General features: G+C 40.1%; 1 protein-coding gene across 2 annotated transcripts in view; it reads right to left on the reverse strand.

The window, feature by feature from the left end:
* Positions 1-18,594, reverse strand: part of IL15 (interleukin 15) — a 90,436-nt gene extending 71,842 nt beyond the window's left edge. Inside the window, exon 1 of one of the 2 annotated variants that reach the window (XM_023739725.1) lies at positions 18,350-18,594. The gene's annotated coding sequence lies outside the window, so the exon portion shown is untranslated. Of the gene's footprint in view, positions 1-17,811; positions 17,876-18,349 lie in introns of those variants that run through there. The other variant, XM_004385467.2, reaches the window with a different exon arrangement.
* Between the last annotated feature and the right edge of the window lie 1,547 nt (positions 18,595-20,141).

Raw genomic sequence — 20,141 nt, forward strand, 5'->3', positions numbered from 1 at the left:
AAGTGAGAATAACAGCACAATTGGAAGAGCATAGTCAATGCCACTGAACTGTGCATGTAGAAATTTTTGAAACGGTGTATCTTTGGCTATGTGTATTTTCACCAAAAAAAAAAAGGTTGAGAAGTCAGAGGGTTGACATGTTGTGGGGTTGTTAACCGATGTCATAAAACAATATGTGTGCTACTGTTTCATGAGAAACTATTTGTTCTGCAAGCCTTCACCTGAAGTACAATTAAAAAAAAAAAAGTTTTGCCTGTCTATATACATGTCTTCAGACTGGTATTTTCCTGAATTACTTATTAAAAAATATTCACTCAAAACTTACTGTGTATAAGGACTTATGGTAGATGCTCTAATAACTGGTTTTAATCCTTAGGGAACTCACTAATCAGTAGAAAAGAAAAACTGTAAACAACTAACTGATGCTCTGAGTGTTTGACTAGAGGAATAAAGAAAGCCATCTGTGAAAATAGGGTATGTGGCAATTAATTCTATAATAGGGATGAGAAGGAGAATGAATAAGGGACTTGGAAAGACTTCGTGAGAAGATGACATTTGCGCTGGCCTTGAACGCTAAGTGTTAGCCTGGCAAAGAGAAGACTGTTTGCAGAAGCTCAGAATTCAGTGTGGGAAGAATAATATTTTAATGTGATTTTGAATGTGGTTTTACCCCTGCTCTGGAACTGATGACTAGAACCCTAATGTTGAGGATAAAGCTGTATTGTTAACCCACATTTTAAAGAGAGTCTTGTAGCTGGTCCAGCTACCCACTCCAGAGCTAACTCAGAGACAGGCATGCCTCTATGCCTGCTACCTCCAACCACCCACCCCAAACCAAGACTCCATCCCCAGTCCATATTTTGTGATTAGTTGCAACAGAATTAACTCTGACTCAGGGTGACCCCGTGTTATAAAAGAACTAAACATCGCCCAGTCCTAAGCCCTATTCGTGATGGTTGGTATGTCTGAGTCCATTAGTAACTATTGTGTCAATCCATCTTATTGGGGGTTTCTCTCAGTTTCTCTGGCCCTCTGCTTTACCAATCATGATACCTGTTCCTTTCACCCTGTGTCACCCTCCCAGTCCCCAATGTCCAGTAGTTATAACCAGAAGACAGAGGTTAGAAGGCATGAAAAAGTGGACTATCCCTACTGGTCCTATGCGTCTAACTTGAGCTGGAGGAACATATGAAAATGAGACTCACATGTTAAGTAAGTGGACTACACAATTTAAGCAGCCCTGGTGGCACAGTGGTTAAGAGCTGAAGCTGTTAACCAAAAGGTCAGCAGTTCAAATCCAGCAGCTGCTTCTTAGAAACCTATGGGGCCGTTCTACTCTGTCCTACAGAGTGATCAGAATGCTATAGGAACTGCCTGAGGCAACGGTGATGGTTTTGACAACGGATTATGAGGAGATGGGTCCCGGAAACACTTCCGAGTGGTTATAAATAGATCATAGATGCTATTTGTTAAGAAGGAAAGGGTGCTGAGAAAGGATTAACTCCTTTTGGATCTGTTTAAGGCAAATTCCTATTCCAATGTTTTCTCCTACTTTTTACAATATCTTGTCTAGTTTATTCCCATTTAAATTCCCTTTTAACATCTTCTCACCTGACCATTTCTTTTTTTTTTATTTTACTATTGTACTTTAAGTGAGGTTTAAGGGAGTTTACAATTCAAGTTAGTCTCTCATACAAAAATTTATACATAAATTGTTATGTGACCCTAATTGCTCTCCCTATACTGTGACAGCACACTCCTCCTTTCCACCTCTGATTTCCCGTGTCCATTCAACCAGCTCCTGATCCTCTCTGCCTTCTCGTCTCACCTCCAGACAGAAGCTGCCCTTTAGTTTCTTGTACCTACTTGAGCTAAGAAGCACACTCTTCATGAGTATCATTTTATGTCCCATAGTCCAGATTAATCTTTGTCTGAAGAGTTGGCCTAGTCACATGACCCATTTCTACTATACAATCGTAAGAATAACAAGAAGCCTTGTGAAGCTTTGTGTTGAAAGAAAGGATTAGGATTTTTGGAAAAAGTTTTTGTAGTATTTAAAAGTTGATCTTAGACACAGACACCCATCAATCTCAGAACTGTGTTTGTGTGTTTTTCTTTCTCTTCTGCATCATATTTTTATAATACACAACAGATGAATCCCGGTTTTATTCCTCACTTCATTATCTCCTCTGTTACCTCATAGGAATTTTTCTTTTCCTTTCAGGTTTTACTTGGATGTCCTTTCCATCCTCTCCAGGAACCTTCACTGACTCTATCAGACACACCCAAACCATTCCTTGGGCCCGTTTACTTTTTCAACCAAGACACAAGCTGCCACTTATAGCTACCACACTGATGAATTCCGCAGGAAGCAAGAGGATGAAATTAGCAAGTATCTTAAAAGGTGCAGGACGGGCACTTAGACCCATTTCATCCTCAAATGGAAGGTTCCTGAGAAACTGGTATGTTTTTTGGCTACACCTGTAAAACCCCTGGGCTTCTAAAAGGAGGATGAATAAGAGCTCCTAAGACTGCAAGTGTATTTTCCTGGTTTGGTTTTCCTCTTATTAGCCTAAGAGAGCAACATGTAAAGAGTATCTGGAGCTGTGCTGTCCAATATATTAGCCCCGTGTGGCTATTTAAGTTTAAATGTAAATTAATTAAAAGTAAAAAAAAGAAAACCTCAAAATGCAGTTCCTCAGTTGAGTCAGCAACATTTCAAGGGCCTAAAAGCCACATGTGGCTGGTGGCTACCATACTGGACATAGCAGATACAGAACATTTCTCTGGTTGCAGAAAGTTCTACTGGACAACACTGATCCTATATTATAATACAGGCTTTGAATTCAGACAGATGTGGGTTTGAGTTCTAACTTAGCCACTTACTAACAGTGAGATTTGGGACAAATTAATTAATCTCTCAGGGCCTCAGTTTCTTTGTCTGTAGAATGGGGATAATGGTATATTATAGGATTATTGTGAGGTTTAAGTGAGCTCATTCATGAAAACTATTCAGAACAGGCCTTGTCACACGGTGAGCATTCAAAAATGTTAGCTCTTCTTTGCAATTATCACCCACTGTGAATGTAACACCTCATCATGAACCAGTCGTCTCACCCTTCACAATCAGATTATTCCATACCTCCAAGAGAACTATAAGAGGAAAAAAAAAAAAAAAAGGCCATTAACATCCCTGTAATCTTGGTGGTTCAGTGGTAGAATTCCTGCCTTCCATGTAAGAGACCTGGGTCAACGCACCTCATAAGCAGACACCACCTGTCTGTCTTGGAGGCTTACGTGTTGCTGTGATGCTGAACAGGTTTCAGTGGAGTTTCCTGACTACAGACTGGGAGATCTGCTTCAAAAACCAGCCAGTGGAAACCCTATGGCTCACAACAGTCTGATCTGCAATCACAGGACCTGGCAGCATTTTGTTCTGCTGTGCACGGGGTCTTGATGAGGAGACCAACTCAGTGGCATCTATCAGCAACAGTCTTAGTTCAGGGTTATTCAAAGTGCTAGTCCATAAGGACCTATGGAACTTGCAACTATTTCTTCTTCAAGAAAGTCTTGCTATGAAAACAAGCCCTTTATGTTGGAGACTGGTAAACCGTTTCATACTTTGGATTGCACTGGTCTAGTTGGGAAGACATATTCCCTTGATATGATTTTAAAATTCTCACCAAATAGAAGACTGTCAAAATTAGCCATGAAAAGGGCAACAGCCTGGTACAGCAGAACTGAAGGGGCAGAGAGACAAGCTGTGTCAGTCATGATGAGATTGTCATGTTAGTAAAATTACAGCCAAGTTTTGAAGAACAAAAAAATATGATGGGGAAAGTAGCTAAGTGGAGAAGAATGACAAAGGAACAATACCAGGAGAAAAGAAAGAGGAAGAAAGGAGAGAAGGCTTGTAGCTTTTGCCCTTCAAGAATACAGAATACTTTCTTTTTATCCCGCAGACCAAGCCATTCCCTTGTTTACCTGTGGCTTCCAATATCTGAAAAGTAGATAGGCCTGAACTTAGCAGTGACCAGTCGGGACCTTTTTAGTCCTTCTGCACAGCATCTTCATGTAATAGAAATACCCTCAAAATATTAATAATAATTTAAACTCTAAAAACACATATGGAAAGCTATTTTGGCGATTTTCTGACACTGCCAACATTAGCAGTTACAGATAAATGAGCCAAAAAACAAAAAAGCTCTAAAGTGTTTAAAATGAATGTTCTTCTGTTCAATTCTTCAGGTATTTATATAAGAAAGATCTCTATAAAAATTATTCTTCATTATAAAAAGCAACCAATTATTATAAACAATTTTCCAGTACTGCTGCTATAGATAATTGTTTAACTATTAAAGTGTGTGTTGTGATTTCTAACAGCCATAATAGCAACAATCTCTGTGAGATCACTCAGTGGGCCACATAAGACATACCTCATCTGCTATAGCGTGAAATACTGTATGGCAATCTGTAATGAGGCAGGTTTCTTAGTACCTGCTGATAACAGTCTATCAGTGAAAACCATAGCTTAATTATATAGCACATCTCCCACTGGCAAATAACTGGATTCAAACATTTCTATTGTTTTCCAACAATCTTACAGAAGCAAAGAGGTGTGATTGCCACAATCCTCAGATTAACACTTACAATAGTGAAAAAAAAAAAAAAAGGCAAAGCTGATCTTTTATTAAACACAGATGCACTGTAGACCACATAAGCCCCTCAGTATCCTTTCCCCAGAGAGTTTCACTAAAGCTGGTTGTCATTCTTCTAATGTTTTATTAGGCTTGCTGATTACACCTCTGGCATCTCGCATTCCAATACTTGGCTTTGTACGAAATGCATCAAGCAGTTTACCCTGAATTTTGGATTTCTGAATCAACATACCAAAAACCCAAACCAAACCCGTTGCCATCGAGTTGACTATAGGACAGAGTAGAACTGCCCCATGGGGTTTCCAAGGAGTGCCTGGTGGATTCAAACCGCCAATTTTCGGTCAGCAGCCATAGCACTTAACCACTACGCCACTAGGGTTTCCTGAATCAACATAGTGGCCACAAATTTCCTGTAGCAGTCCCAAATGTCTTGGTTCTAAAGCACTGCTTGCTGGGCTCTTTCCTGACAAGTAAATGAAACTTCTCAGGTCTATACAGCAAAGCAATAGTGCTTATAAAACTGCTAAGAGGCAGACTGTTTCTACTAATAAAGCCCATTTGGCAATCAGCAGAGAGTTTGGACTCCTAAGCTCCAGCATGCTCCATGTAGTTACTGGCCTTCTTTTCTCTGGGCTATGCAGGAGAGCTGGCTCTTTCTTCTCTACCAGGGCTCTATGCAATTACCTGGCACACAGCCAACAGAGTACCTGCTCACAGGTAGGAGACCTGGTCAGTTTTAGTTCTTTCCCCCCTGTTTCATCAGCCTCATTAAAGATTACCAAAATTACTACTATGAATAGATTTTCATTCCTTCTTTCCAATCTTTGCTTTTCGTTTTTCTCTACTTTCGATCACTTCTCCCCTGCTCCTTATCTGTTTGTGCAAACAAAACAGGTTTTCATAGACATCATCAAATGCTCAAAGTCCCATATTCCCTCTGTGGGATTACACATTGCTACAGTATTTAAGATTTGACCCTTTCTGCTGGGTGTACTTGTTGCAGGATGCTCGAGGTGGCTTCATTTTTATAGACTAAGATGTTGGATTTCTTTTGAGGGTTTTTTTGTTTTTGTCTTTTTTAATCTATTTTTTAGGGAGATGGGGTGGAGAGGTATAGGAGGTAGAAGTAGGTAGCTGCTTCTTGTACCAGGGTCATCCCTAAATAACTCGGGCTGCACAATTAACCTATGTGACAAAATTACTAAAAAGTAGATATTTTGATAAACATGAAATGGGAACAAAGAAAACCAGAAAGTTTTATGAAATATATCCTCTAGATTAGAATAACGCAGAAGATTATGGCCATTTGGTTATAGAACACACCCTTCCAGACAACCAGCAATAAGTGTGTCATTACCATGTGCTGGGACCACAAATACTAGACACAGAATCTCTCTCTTTGGATGTGTTGTATAAATAACGGTGGTGGTGTTACCATCTTTTCTTTTACTAGACTCCATACAGACTACCAACTTTCCATTCTATTTGTAATTAGAATATTACAATTTCCAAAATCGAAGTTCTTGCAACATTGAGATGTAACGCTCCTTGATGAAAGATGAAAACTGGAGCCTTCCCAATCTTATCCGAATCATGGAGTAATTACAAAGGCACTGGATGGAAGTCTGGAGACTCAGGCCCTGATCCTGGTCCTGTCTTTATTTGATTTAGCAAGCCACATCATATGTCTAAGCCTTAGCTTACTCATTTTTAAAATACAGGGGGCTAGATTGAAAGGTATCTAAAGTTCCTTCCTGTGTCCAAGTTTTATAACATCTATAAAAAGTTACAGGCTGTGTTACCTCAGCATATGATCAAATTCATCCATGTTACGTTTATCCCCAGAATCACTAGATCTGATACCTGGACAAGTCATCTAACCCGTTGGTGCTTCAGTTTACTCATCTGAAAAGTTGGGAGGAAAGTACCTCATGGAATTTGTAGAGAGTACGTAAGTTAAAGATCTTGGTGCAATGGCTGACGATAAATATTAACTAGTGAAGTATTTACCGAATGAAGAACAAGAGAGACCTAACCCAATCTCAAAGGTGTAGGGAAATATTCCCAGAGAAATGTGGGAAAAGGGGGAAATAGGAAATTATTACTTAAGGGGTACTGAGTATCTGTTTGGGGTGCTGAAAAACTTTTGGAAATGGTTAGTAGTGATGGTTGCACAACATGGTGAATGTAATTAATGTCACTGAATTGTACACTTAAAAATGGTTAAGATGGAAAATTCTTTGTAATATATATTTTACCACAATAAAGAAAAATAATTAATTAAAACAAAAAACCTTAGCCTGGAAGTCAATGTTTTATAAACTGAAGAGGCTGAGAGTCATGTGCCTTAAATCAAAAAAGAGTCATCAGCAAAATTACTTGTTTGAAGTTTTAGAGGTCCTTCACAAAACAGTGAGAATAGTTAGGATCTTGCTTTCTAGGAGTGGAATCTAAAGACATGTAGTTTTTTTTAATGATTTTTGGGGTTATTGGAAATTTTAAAGTAATATTGCATGTAATGCTAGTAGAATTGTGTATTTGTTCTCTTGGATCCCCAGAAGAAGAGGTAATAAATAAATTAAATAACAGAAATACTACCATTTTAATCAAATTTCCCCACTTTTTTTTTTTTTTTTTACTACTGAAATAAATTTTTTTCAAAATACTTTTTTTGCAAATAGACTTAAAAAGCTAGGTGTTTCTGCTTGCAGGAATTTAGAAAGCAGGGTATGCCTTGTTAAAATTTCCTTTCATTTTTTGAAATATTTACAATTTATTAAATTATCCCCTTACTGACATAAAGTGATACTCGTAAGCAGAGTGCCTCTTAGCTCAAGTAGATACAAGAGACTAAATGGGCAGCTGCCTCTGTCCAGAGGTGAGATGGGAAGGCAGAGAGGGTTAGGAGCTGGTTGAATGGACATGGTGAATCAGGGATAGAAAGGAGGAGTGTGCAGTCACAGTACGGGGAGAGCAACTAGGGTCACATAACAATGTATGTGTAAATTTTTGTATGGGAGACTAACTTGAAATGTAAACTTCATTTAAACTACAACAATAAAAAAAAATGGAGAAAAAAAATTATCCCCTCACTAATAAAAGTGACACAAAATATTAAGCAGTCTTATTTGTTTTAGGTGCTAAAATCCATGTTGTTTAGAATAATAATAATGAATGTAAAATTCAGCCTGCAACCTGGCCCAAACTAGGCCCTCAAGAAATTCCATTTCCCCTTCTTGACCCTGACAATGAGGAATATGCTTAGAATAGTTTCTCAACAACCATACAATTAAAAAAATCACAAGTCGCTTATTTCCAGTCAAATCTAGTCAAACTCCTTTTCTCAGAAACTTGTCCCACATGACCCCTCAGCAACATGCAGTAGACGCCTGATGACATTCTTAAAGCTTTACTATATGCTGGGCGAAGTGCCAGGAACATGAGAGGATCAAGTGTTTCCCAAACTCCAGCCCTTCCAACTCCACCATCGCAATTCTTGTTATACTCTTGTACCACCTTTATTATTTACCTGAGAGGAGAGGCAATAGGAATACAATTCAGCATGATAAAATATTGCAGATACTATTAGAGAAGTAACTGTCAAGTGGAGAGAGCACAAAAGAAAGATGTGGTCAATATTTCTAAGGGTCAGAAAGGAGGTAAAGTTGGGATTTTGTCAGGAAAACTTCATAGATGAAGTGACTCTTCAGTGACACAGTGGTTAAGAGATGGGCTGCTAACCAAAGGGTCAGCAGCTCAAATCTGCCAGCTGCTCCTTGGAAACCCTATGGGGCAGTTCCACTCTGTCCTATAGGGTCTCTATGAGTTGGAATGTACTCGGCAGCAACAGGTTTCGTTTTGGTTTTTTTTTTTTTTTGTATGTAAGACTAGGTATATGGGGGATATAAAACCCCTGAAGAGAACAGCAAGTCGAGGAGGATGACAGGCAAACAAGGACCAGAAGGTGTAAAAAGCCTTAGATTCTTTTTTGAAGACCTGGACTCTGGCCAACCTTTTCTTGAAGCTCTTCTCTAAATATTTTCTCTTTCATGGTGCCACTGGCCTGAACCATGGCTTGTTCAATCACCACATATGAATGTGAAAGCTGGACAATGAAGAAGGAACACAAAAGAAGAATGGATGTACTGAAATTGTGGTGCTGGTGAAGAATATTGTATATAACATGGACTGCCAGAAGAACTAACAAAACAATCTTAGAAGAAATACAACCTGAATGCTCCTTAGAAGCAAGGATAACAAAACTGGGACTCACTTACTTTGGACACGTCATCAGGAAAGACCAATCGCTACAACAAGACATCTTGTTTGGTAAAGTAGAGAGTCAATAAAAATGAAGGAAACCCTTAGTGAGATGGATTGATAACAACAGCCGCAACAGTGGACTTAAACGTACCAACGATCATGAAAATGGCACAGGACCAGGCAACATTTTATTGTGGTATACATAAGGTCATGATGAGTCAGTGCTGACTTGATGGCAACCAGCAACAACAAGCTCAGTAACAATCCCTCTGTCTCCTTAAGTGGCCCCAAACCTACACATGCAGACATTTACCTCCTGGTGAAATATTCTGACAATTGGTTTCAAATCAGTAGTTCTTTACTGTTAACTCTCAAATCAAAATCACGTGCACAAACAGCCCACCCAAACTGCAGGCCCAGTACTTCTAATTACTCTATAGGGTATTTTCAGTTGTGTGTTCTATTCTTATCTCAATCAGTATTCCAAAAATCAAGTTCAACCATTCCGCCACTTTGCCCCAAGCCTTAGCTATACCCCCACATATTCATGGTATGAGTGTATTTCCTGTCTCCCGTGATTAAAATCGTGAAGTCACCTTTGACTGCTCCCTGTGTTTGTCCCCATCCCCACTGAAACAATGTCAGTCAATTGCCTAGAAGAGTGCCTGAACCATCCTAGGCATTCAAATTATTCGTTGCTGAGTGAAATAAATCAATCTGATGAATAAATAAAACATATAAGTAAACTAAATCTTCCTTGAAAATAAATCTTCTTTCTCTTCCCCATTACTTTGCATTTTATACTTACTAACCTACTCTTTAGCATTCATCCACTCATTCAGCAAATATTGAGACTACCATATGCCTGTCTCAGCAGTTTTGTGGGCAGGACCTTTATCTAAGCAAGTGAAACCCAATTAAATTTATAGGAAGCCACCGAAGTTCTTAAGAGAATTGTACTAAAATAAATAAATAAATAAGCAGCCCCAACTGAACAAAAGGGAATATAAAAAAGTTCTCTGGGTCTCTAATTCTTTATAAGCAGAGAACAGAAAGCAGACTAGTCATTGCCAACATGGGCTATTTCTATGAAAAAGTAAGTATGAATTAGAGGAGAAGACCAAAGTCCAAAGGGTGGAGCTAAAAGCCATGGAGAACCATTCCAAGGGAACAAGTCTGAACCTTAATCAGGGTCACTCCTTGCCTCCAGAGCAAAGAGAACTAAGGATACATGCCTGGCTGGATTTTAGAATTGCTATGAACTAATAACTGTTATATGCCTTCCATTTTCCAGTATTGAAATGGTATTGTCTACTGGAATTGTTCTACCTGCCTATCTCTTATCTTTGTATGTTAGGGCAGGAAGAAGGTGGCAGACAACTAGTCTTTTTAGTTTACAGGTTTCTGCACTCAATAACTGAATGTGAAAAACCTCATCTATACCTAGATCTAATTTAGAGAATGATATCCTAGACTTTAAATCTGAGCTTGATGCCATAATGAAATGAGCTATTGAGGATGTTGAGAGTCAGTAACCATGTAAGAAATCCAACTAACCTGAGACCAGCAGCCTGTGAAGAAACACAAGCTAGGAATGTAGAGAGGCCACACAGAGTGAGACAGATGCCAGGCTAGCCTCTAGTTTTCCAGTCATCCCAGTTGAGGTACCTCACATGTGAATGAAGAGGCCTTCTTGGATATTGCTACCCCAATAGGAGGAGCCAATGAGCTTAATGTAGACCAGATTGCAGAACCATGACAAATAACTAATTATTGTTTTTTAAGCCACTGAGTTCAGTGTTCTGTTTTATTTTGTTTTGTTTTTAATGCAGGGACTGATAACTGAAACATTCATGTGTTGTGTTGAGAACAGACTGGGGTGGGGATTGGGCAGCAAGTGAAGTAGCAAGGAGACCAGCTCTTGTAATAATACAGGTGAGAGATGATAGCAGTGGCTTGGACCCAAGTGGCAGTAGTAAAGGTGGTGAAAAGAGCTCAGATGTGAGTTATATTTTGAAGGCATAGCTAGATAATTTGGTGGCAGATTCAATGTGAGGTGTGAGAAAAAGAGAAGTCAAGTCAACTGCAACACTGATTGATTTACTGATGGATTGCCTACACACCTAAAAGAATAGAATTACTATCAAGTGAGATGGGGAAGGCTGTGGAAGAGGCAGTTTGGGAGTAAAGTCATAGATCCAATGAGTATTAGACATACAAATGGAGATGCTGACCGTGCTGCTGGATATAAGTCTGGAATTCATGGCAGAGGTCATGGCTGGAAATATATTTATGAATCATCAGTATATAGGAGGCATTAAAAGCCATGAGACTAGATGAGATAACCAACGGAGTGAGTATAGATAGAGAGAAGGCCTAAGGACTGAGCCCCTCAGACTCTCCTATATTTACACGTTGGGGATATAAGAAGGAATCAGCAAGAGACTTAAATAGTTGTTGAAGGGGCAAAAGGAGAATAAGGAGAGGGGGGTGGCCTGAAAGGCAAGTGAAGAACTGTCAGACCCTTCTGAAAGTACACATAAGAAGGGAAACAAGAACTGCCCACCGGATTAAGAACATGGCGGTTCTTGGTACATTTGACAAATGCATTCTCAGTGGAGTAGTGGGGATGACAGTCTGATTGGGTTCAAGAGAGAACATGAAGAGAGAAATCAGAGACAAAGAATATGCTTAATTTTGAAAGTTTTCCTGAAAAGGGGAGCCGAACAACCAGGTGGTAGCTGGAGAGAAACATGAGGTCAAGAGGGTTTTTTTTTTTTTAGATGAGGGAAATTATAGCATGGTATATGCTGATGCAGGGCCCTAGCAGGGCAGTGGTTAAGAGCTTGGCTGTTAACCAAAAGGTCAGAAGTTCAAATCCACCAGCCACTCCTTGGGAACACTATCAGGCAGTTCTATTCTGTCCTATAGGGTCACTATGAGTTGAAATCAACTTGATGGCAACAGGTTTGGTTTTGTTTTTTTTATATGCTGATGGGAAAGATCCAGTAGTGAGGGGAAACATGATGATGAAGAATTACTAGAGCTGTGTCCCTGAACATATAATGGGAATGAGATCCCACAGCTGAATTACTGCAATGGATTTATGAGTTGCCATGAGTTGGAAATGAGTCAGAATTGACTTGATAGCAACGGGTTTTTGGTTTTCTTTATCTCTGATTTGTCTTCCCTTTAACGGATTCTATCTGTAGACTAATTTTCCTAAAATACTGCTTTTTGTATTTTATTCCAATGTTGCTTTTACTATATTATTTATGTTTCCTACCTCCTTTCCATTCCTGTGGTTGGCTGTCAAACTGTTGAATAATCTGACTGACTCTTACTGAAGTCAATACAAATCAGCTATGTACCGAACATTCTGCTAAGCATACAGGACACATTATCCTGTCTTTACTCAAAACCTAACTGTAGAGATGGACACATAATAGAATAAGTTTATAGAGATAAAAGCTATTATACAGGAATGTCAACAGCACCAAATGAATTCATATAAGGGAGAAAATAACTCAATTTGGGCAGCAGAAGCTATAGAGACGAACATTTTAAACAGGAACCATGAAGGTTAACAAGGAATGGCAAGTGTTTCTAGAGGGCAGAGGAAACATGACTGAAGCTGAGCTGGAAGAGAAGACTAGGCTGTGAAGGCCAAAAAAAACAAAAAAAACAAAAAAAACAACCCATTGCCATCGAGTCGATTCTGATTCACAGCAACCCTATAGGACAGAGTAGAACTGCCCCATAGGGTTTCCAAGGAGTGGCTGGTGGATTTGAACTGCGCACCTTATGGTTAGCAGCTGAGCTCTTAACCATTGTGCCACCAGGGCTCCATCCAAGCCTTACTAGAGTCTATTCCCCACTACTTCCTAGTGGGAAGCCTCTATAGTAGCCAGACAGGTTCTTTAACATTCCCAACTCCTCCCATATACTTTTTTAAGCACAGTAAACCATGGTATTTCAGATGCCACGGGTAGGGTGTAGGGGGTAAGTGTGACGTAGATCAGAGCGCTTCCACCTAGAGAACACACATCACTGTAGTGCCCTATGAATGATATTCCAAGGGGTAGATGGATACAGTGAGTTCTAATGGAACCCATGTCCAGACCTACTACTTCCATAAACCATACCAAAACCAAACCCGTTGCCATCGAGTCAATTCCGACTCACAGAGACCCTATAAGACAGAGTAGAACTGCCCCATAGGGTTTCCAAGAAGCGCCTGGTGGATTCGAACTGCTGACCTTTTGGTTAGCAGCCCAACACTTAACCACTACGCCAGCAGGGTTTCCACTACTTCCACAGAAAGCCCTTTTCATAAGTGGTATGCCTGATAAGTGACTGAGACAAACATTTCTAGCAAGTTCTCCTTTCCCACTTCCCTTTTCATAATTACCCTCCTCCCAGTTCAGAAAAGAAACACATATCTGTCTCCTATACAGAATCTTACCATGTTCCTGGTCTCAAGATTTTAAAATCACAAGGGTGTCAAAATAAGGAGCAATTTGACATACTGATATTAAAAAAACCTTCTTTAATCAAAGTAATAATGTCAACACTACTTATATCTACTTCTATGATATGCATTTCCAATATAATTTTATTTTTATGCCTAATACTCACTTAAGGGGCCCTGCTGGTGCAGTGGTTAAGCACTCAGCTGCTAATCAAAAGGTAGCAGTTTGGTCCCACCAGCTGCTCTGTGGGAGAAAGTTGTGGCAGTCTGCTTCCGTGAAGATTTACAGCCTTGGAAACCCTATGGGGCAGTTTTGCTCTGTCCTTTAGGGTTGCTATGAGTAGGAATTCAACTCTAAGGCAACAGGTTTTAATACTGTTACTTATCAAATGTTAATTAGTTATTACAGTTAACTGTGTAGTAATAATATTTTAAATAACATAACCTAAAATAATTTTTTGGAGCCCTGGTGGCACAGTGGTTAAGAGCTCAGCTGCTAACCAAAAGTCTGGCAGTTCAAATCTACCTTGGAAATCCTATGAAGCAGTTCTACTCTGTCCTATAGGGTTGCTATGAGTCAGAATAGCACTACAATCTTTATTTTGAAAAATTAAATTTCAATTTATATATCTAATTTTGTCACAGAGAATGAGAGCAAAGAAATTGGAAAAATATAAAATGTATGACTATAAAATGTTCAATTAAAAGGATAATTATTTGAAAATGTTAGAGGTATTGCTAACAGATTACAAAGGGTATTTAGCTTTCCAAATTTTAGTTCTAAGGTGTATGAGCAAAATGTCCACCAAGGAGAAGTATAACTCAATGCTGCAGGGAGCTCTGGCCTCTTTGGGCTGCTTTCACGTGTCATAATTCTAAACAGAGCTTCTCCCCCACCAACCTTACAACTATCAGTTTTTCCTCTTCTAGGACCGTTTTCAGTTTCAACCCCTTCATTTGATAAAATAATTTGTCACTCTCCCTGGTCTTCTCTGTATTTTGTCAGTACTGGGAGGAACCATTAGCATTCAGAGAAGAAAAACTACACATCGTTAGAACACTGTTGGCTAAAAGGCGTGCAAACTATTTTGTCCGTTTTTATATGATCTATATATAGTCTTGGCTGCTAACTGAAAGGTTGGCAGTTCGAGTCCACCTAGAGAAGTCTCAGAAGAAAGGCTTGGTGACCTACTTCCTAAAAATCAGCCTTTGAAAATCCTATGTAACACAGTTCAACTTTCACACATGTGGGGTCACCATGAGTCGGAGTCAACTTGACAGCAACTGGTACTGGTATATACAGTCCTCTTCTCCTCTATACACCACCCACATGACACCACTAGACTTGTAGTGGGATAAAACATTGGAAAATATATGCATATAAATATCTTCCTCTAGACATAAAATGTGAATAAATAATATTGCTGAATTGAACTGAGATCAAAGCCTCTTATTTCCTGTTTTGATTCAAGTACTGAGTAACTTTTTTTAAAAAAGATCGTATGCTCTGTCATAAAGCAAAGTAATACATGGCATTCGATCACCTCAAATGGTGGCCAGCCTCTATTTTAAGGCAAAAACGTGGGCATTATTTTTTCCTTTTACCGAACACCTGACTTTTCCCATGAAATAAATCACAAGATTTTTTTTAAAAGCATCAACTTTGAAATCAAGATAAAGCAAGATAATCTCACGCAAGTGTCTCACTAGTTGTATCCTAATCCAAGAGAAGCTCTGTGCATGCAATGCCTTTATTTGCAAAGTGAGGATAAAAATACAATGGTTATTAGAATTAAATGAGGTCACGCAGGTGAAAGGGCCAGTAAGGGGCTGGGAACACAGTGGCGACTTTCTTTTTGTAACTTTCAAATCACATTAGGTTTCTACTGAAGTGATACTGTTAATAACCATGATTTGTACTTCGGTCTTTCTGTCAAGATTTCTTGACTATTCCAATTTCCCTATTCAATACAAAATCTGGAAACCAAATAAAAATAGCCCTTGTATCTGTCCACAGCTGTTGACAAGTGGTACATAATTCTGGAATTACCATAGAGAAAAAAATACACACACGCACACACACATATATGTGTGTATTTATATATATATATGTATGCTGTTACTGCATGCTATTGAGTCAATTTTCAACTCATAGTGACCCCATGTGACACAGTAGAACTGCCCCATAGGGTTTCCTAGCCTGTAATCTTTACAGAAGCAGATTGCCAGGTCTTTTCTCCTATAGAGTCATTGATAGATTCGAACCATCAACCTGTCAGTTAGCAGGAGAGTGCTTAACTGCTGCACCACCAAGGCTCCTTTATATATGTGTATATATGTACACACAGACATGTAATTGATAACAGTTTTTACCATTCCCCATTAAATGGTTATTAGTGAATGTATTCCAGTACTAGTTAACATCATAAATGTTCTCTCTACTCCCCTATGGAATTTTTCCATCCAACCCATTCAAGGAGTATAGCAGTAAGCATTTAAGCAATGTTGAACATCAATATTCTCATGTAGTCACTGTAATCACTGAGTAAATAAATTTAAGAGCTAATACTGAGACAGAGAAAGAAGTTGGCTTCTTGCCAGCCCTCCACCATAAAGCTTTTGGAAAAAGGGACCTCCCAAATAGTTGACTATACCACCTCCATATACTGGAGAAGTCTTCTTTTGTCCTGATCTCTCCATCAATCCCAGCCTTCTACTTGTCTGGCTGGCTGGCTGGCTGGCTGGGTAGACAGAAAGACTGACATAGAAATCAATTCATATTTGCCTACTGTTTGTCAAGTTCTATCAGCAACCTTGATGCAAATTAGACACCTGTTTTAATCCAGAGATCATAAGAGAAATTTCACCAAGGAGTCAAATACATATAGACAGTCGTGAATATTATTTGATTATAAAGATAAATTTTAAGTATATAATTAATATTGTCAATCACCTAAGTACCATATAAACATTACTTTAAAGCTAACATTCTATCACAGTACTTTGCATCAAAATGAAGTAATGATTGTCATTGTCAAATTGTGGGAAACACTTCTACAGAAATAATATCATCCTTCATTAATACCAGCGATCTTAAACCAGTCTTGGTTTGAATCTCAGCTCTACCATTTTCTAGTACTGTAACCTTGCACAACTTATTTAATCACCATATGTTTCAATTTACTCAAGTATAAGACATAATCCCTGCCACAAAATTTATTATGATGGTTAAAGAAAATACACATACGTGTAACAATGTCTTAGAACTCAGTGAAGTGTTAGCTATTGTTGGTATCACTTTCCGTACTTCAAGTTGCTGGCCGACGGACAATACTCTCTCTCTCTCTCTTTTTTCTTTATCATTAACTAACCTTTGAAAGAATATTTATATAATGGGCAAAACAACATTAAACTCTAACAAAGAGAGAAAGAAAAGGTCAGTCTTCCAAGTTTTAAAACAGTTTGGATCCTCTAATCAGAAACCAGAAGAACTAGATGGTGCCTGGCTACCACTACCAACCATTCCGACCAGGGATACAATAGAAGGTCTTGGATAGAATGGGAGAAAAATGTAGAACAAAACTCAAATTTCTAAAAAAGACCAGACCTACTGGACCCGTAGACCAGAGGAAATTCTGAGACTATTTCCCTAAGATAAACTTTGAACTTGGATGTGAACTATTTCTATAGGTTACCTTTCAGCCAAATAATAGATTGGCTTATAAAATAACTAAAATCACCAGTGAATAACGTGCTCCTTTAAACAATTAACTACATTTACCCAAAAGCAAAGATGACAAGGCAAGGAGGAGCAGGGAAGCTAGATCGATGGAAACAGAACAAATAGAATGGAAATGAGAATACTGACACATTGTAAAAATTTTAACCAATGACATGGAACAACATGTATAAAAATTATTAAACAGGAACCTAATTTCCTGTGTAAACTTTCAACTAAAACATAATAAATATTATTTTTTTAAGAAGGAATAACTTTGATTTATACATACTTTGCAGTCAATGTAATTTTAAGTGCATGGAAGTATCTAGTTCAATGGTACACCCTTGCAACATGTAGTCTCAACACTTGAGAAAGTTAGCTGAGTTTGCATTTAAAGCCACCTTCAGGAAGGATTGTATCTCAATACAAATAGTCTGCGTTTCTTCCAAGTTGCTCTAGCATTCCAAATACTGCTCTTCTAAGAGATAAATGGCTTTTCCAGAGTCAGGACTAATAATAGAGACCCAGGCCTGACTGTCAAGCAGTGATCATTTCTGCAAATTTATCTCTCTAGGAAGACAAGTATCCTGGTCAAAGAAGAGAGGGAGTAATTTGATTTTGCAAACGAAGGTAGAGAAAAAAGGCGGCCCGCGCACACACACTGCTCAGCAAGGAGTTAGGGAAAGGGCAAGGAATACCTGTGATACTTTTCTGGAACTTCCTGAGCTCCATTAGGTGCAGAACGCAGCGCACTGTGCGGCCAGACTGCGTCTTCTCTGAAGCCAGCAGCTTGGAGGTGACAGCCGTCCGCAAGTCCCTCCACCCCCCGCCTGCCCTCCCTGGAGCCAGCGGCGCGCCGCGTTCCGGGAGCTGCCTCCTGCTCCCCGCAGCCAGGAATACCGAAAGAGCGGAGCGCACCGCCGTGCTCGGCGCCGGGAGCCGCGCTTGCGGGACCAAGCAATCTGTGCTACTCCAGTAGCAGGAGGATGGCGAGTAATAAAGGGTCAGAAGGGGAAAAACCTTTGCACGTATCGCAACCCAAAACTTAAGTCGTGACCAAATGTTGCATATAGGAGGCGGGGCGGCCTGGCCAGCAGCCGGCCGCGGGAGACGGGAGGGTCCCGCAGGAACTGGGATGGGCTCGGGGCTCCGGACGGAGGCTTTCGGGGAAAATTCCGTCGCCCTCTCAAGCCATCACCACTTCCCATCCCAAAGCAAAGAAGCCGAACTGCGTACCTCCGTTAAGTGCGGGGTGCAGCGTAGCGGGAGGCAGCCGGCGCAGCCAGGCGGACGCGGCCACCAGGCTCCCTTCCTGTGGCGTCGGGCTTCGACGGCTGCGAGCAAGTCTGCTGGGGTTCCCTGAGTACCCTGAGCCTAGGGAGTCCCCACCCACAGTAAAAAGAAAAGTGAAAGAGGAAAGAGCGCAAAGCTGAGGCGAAAAGATAAACACTCCCAGCAGAGGCTGGGGGAGGTGCAGAAAGGCAGCGGACTTCTGTCGGAGTGTCCAGGTGTCAGCGGCTCCCCGCCCCCTAGTCTGGGGCGCCGGTCAAGTTTTCTCTGCTGCCGCACCCCTAGGGCGCAGAACCACGATGGTGAGTGGGAGAAGTCAGGGAGCGCCAGCTCCGCCTCGCAGGGACGCCGACCACGGGTTTTGGCCTTTATCTCCTGCGGCATCTGCAGAAAAGGCACAAGAAGATGGTCATGGGCCCACCTGACAAATCCCCAGCGCCTGGCACCGCGCAGAAGGCTTCCTCACGAGCCTGGAGACCCAGGCGCGGCGCGCGTCGAAATCGTCCAGAGAACCCGAATAGGAGGCTACTTCAGACCAGCCCCTACAAATTACTCAGGGCCTGCTCCACAATCTGGAAGAAGGAAATCTCTGAAGTCTTAGTAGAGAAAACCTGAGAAGGACACTTGGGATCTGGTTTGTCGTAAGCCGTTGTCAGGGAGGGTGAACGTGCAGGAATTAGCCTCTTGGTGGATAGCTTTTCCAGTGGAGTGTAAAACACATTATACATGCTCCTATTGGATGGGATCGTCAGATGTTGTTATTGTAGTATTTCACAGACGGAGGAAGGGACCGAGTTCCTTTGGAAATGAATGGTCTGCATACCACTGGGAGTCTGCAGCAAAGTCCTCATGCCCAGTTCTGCAAGCACTGCAGAGAACCTTGCAAGCAACGTAAATCACTGAAATACCCTAATGGATGGTGCTTTCCAAAACTTTTCACAGTCATGGCACCGAGTAAACGGTAAGCCTTTGTGGGGCTTACCAAAAAAAAAAAAAAAATTAAGTACAATTTTTTTCTTATAACATAATTATAACAAAATAAAATAGAAAAATAGTATGTGATTAAATATTAAATTTGCATAAAATTCCACATACAATCATTTCAAAAATGTTAATGAGAAATTTGAGTTTGTTTCCATAAATTTAGCTTTTCTATGCAAGGTTTTAGGAGCCCTTGGGTGGTGGAAGGAAACCCTGTTGGCAAAGTGGTTAAGAGCTAGGGCTGCTAACCAAAAGGTCAGCAGTTAGGATCTACCAGGCACTCCTTGGAAACTCTATGGGGCGGTTCTACTGTGTCCTATAGGGTTGCTATGAGTTGGAATCGACTGGACAGCAATGAGTTTGGTTTGGGTGGTGGAAAGGTTGACCAAAAGATTGTGGGTTTAAGTTCACCCAGAGATGCCTTAGAGAAAGTTCTGGTGATCAACTTCTGAAAAATCAGCCACTGAAAACCTAATGGAGCACTGTTCAACTCTGACACACATGGGCTTCCCATGAGTTAGAATCAACGCGTTGGCAACTGGTAAGGTAATTTAAAACAAAACTTTGTTTAAAATTATAATTACAGATAAACTTTTGACATTAATCACTTCAAACTCTGGATAGTCACCATCACTAAGAACAAGTAACATATAAAAGTGTAAAAAATTTTTACACCCGTTGAAAATTTTACCGTAGTTGGAAATTATGTTTAAAGAAACAAAACAATCTTTCTTTTCTGTCTTTGACAATTTAACAC

This window comes from Trichechus manatus, unplaced genomic scaffold (genome assembly GCF_000243295.1).
Source record: "Trichechus manatus latirostris isolate Lorelei unplaced genomic scaffold, TriManLat1.0 scaffold00139, whole genome shotgun sequence".
In the NCBI taxonomy this organism is placed as follows: Eukaryota; Metazoa; Chordata; class Mammalia; order Sirenia; family Trichechidae; genus Trichechus; species Trichechus manatus.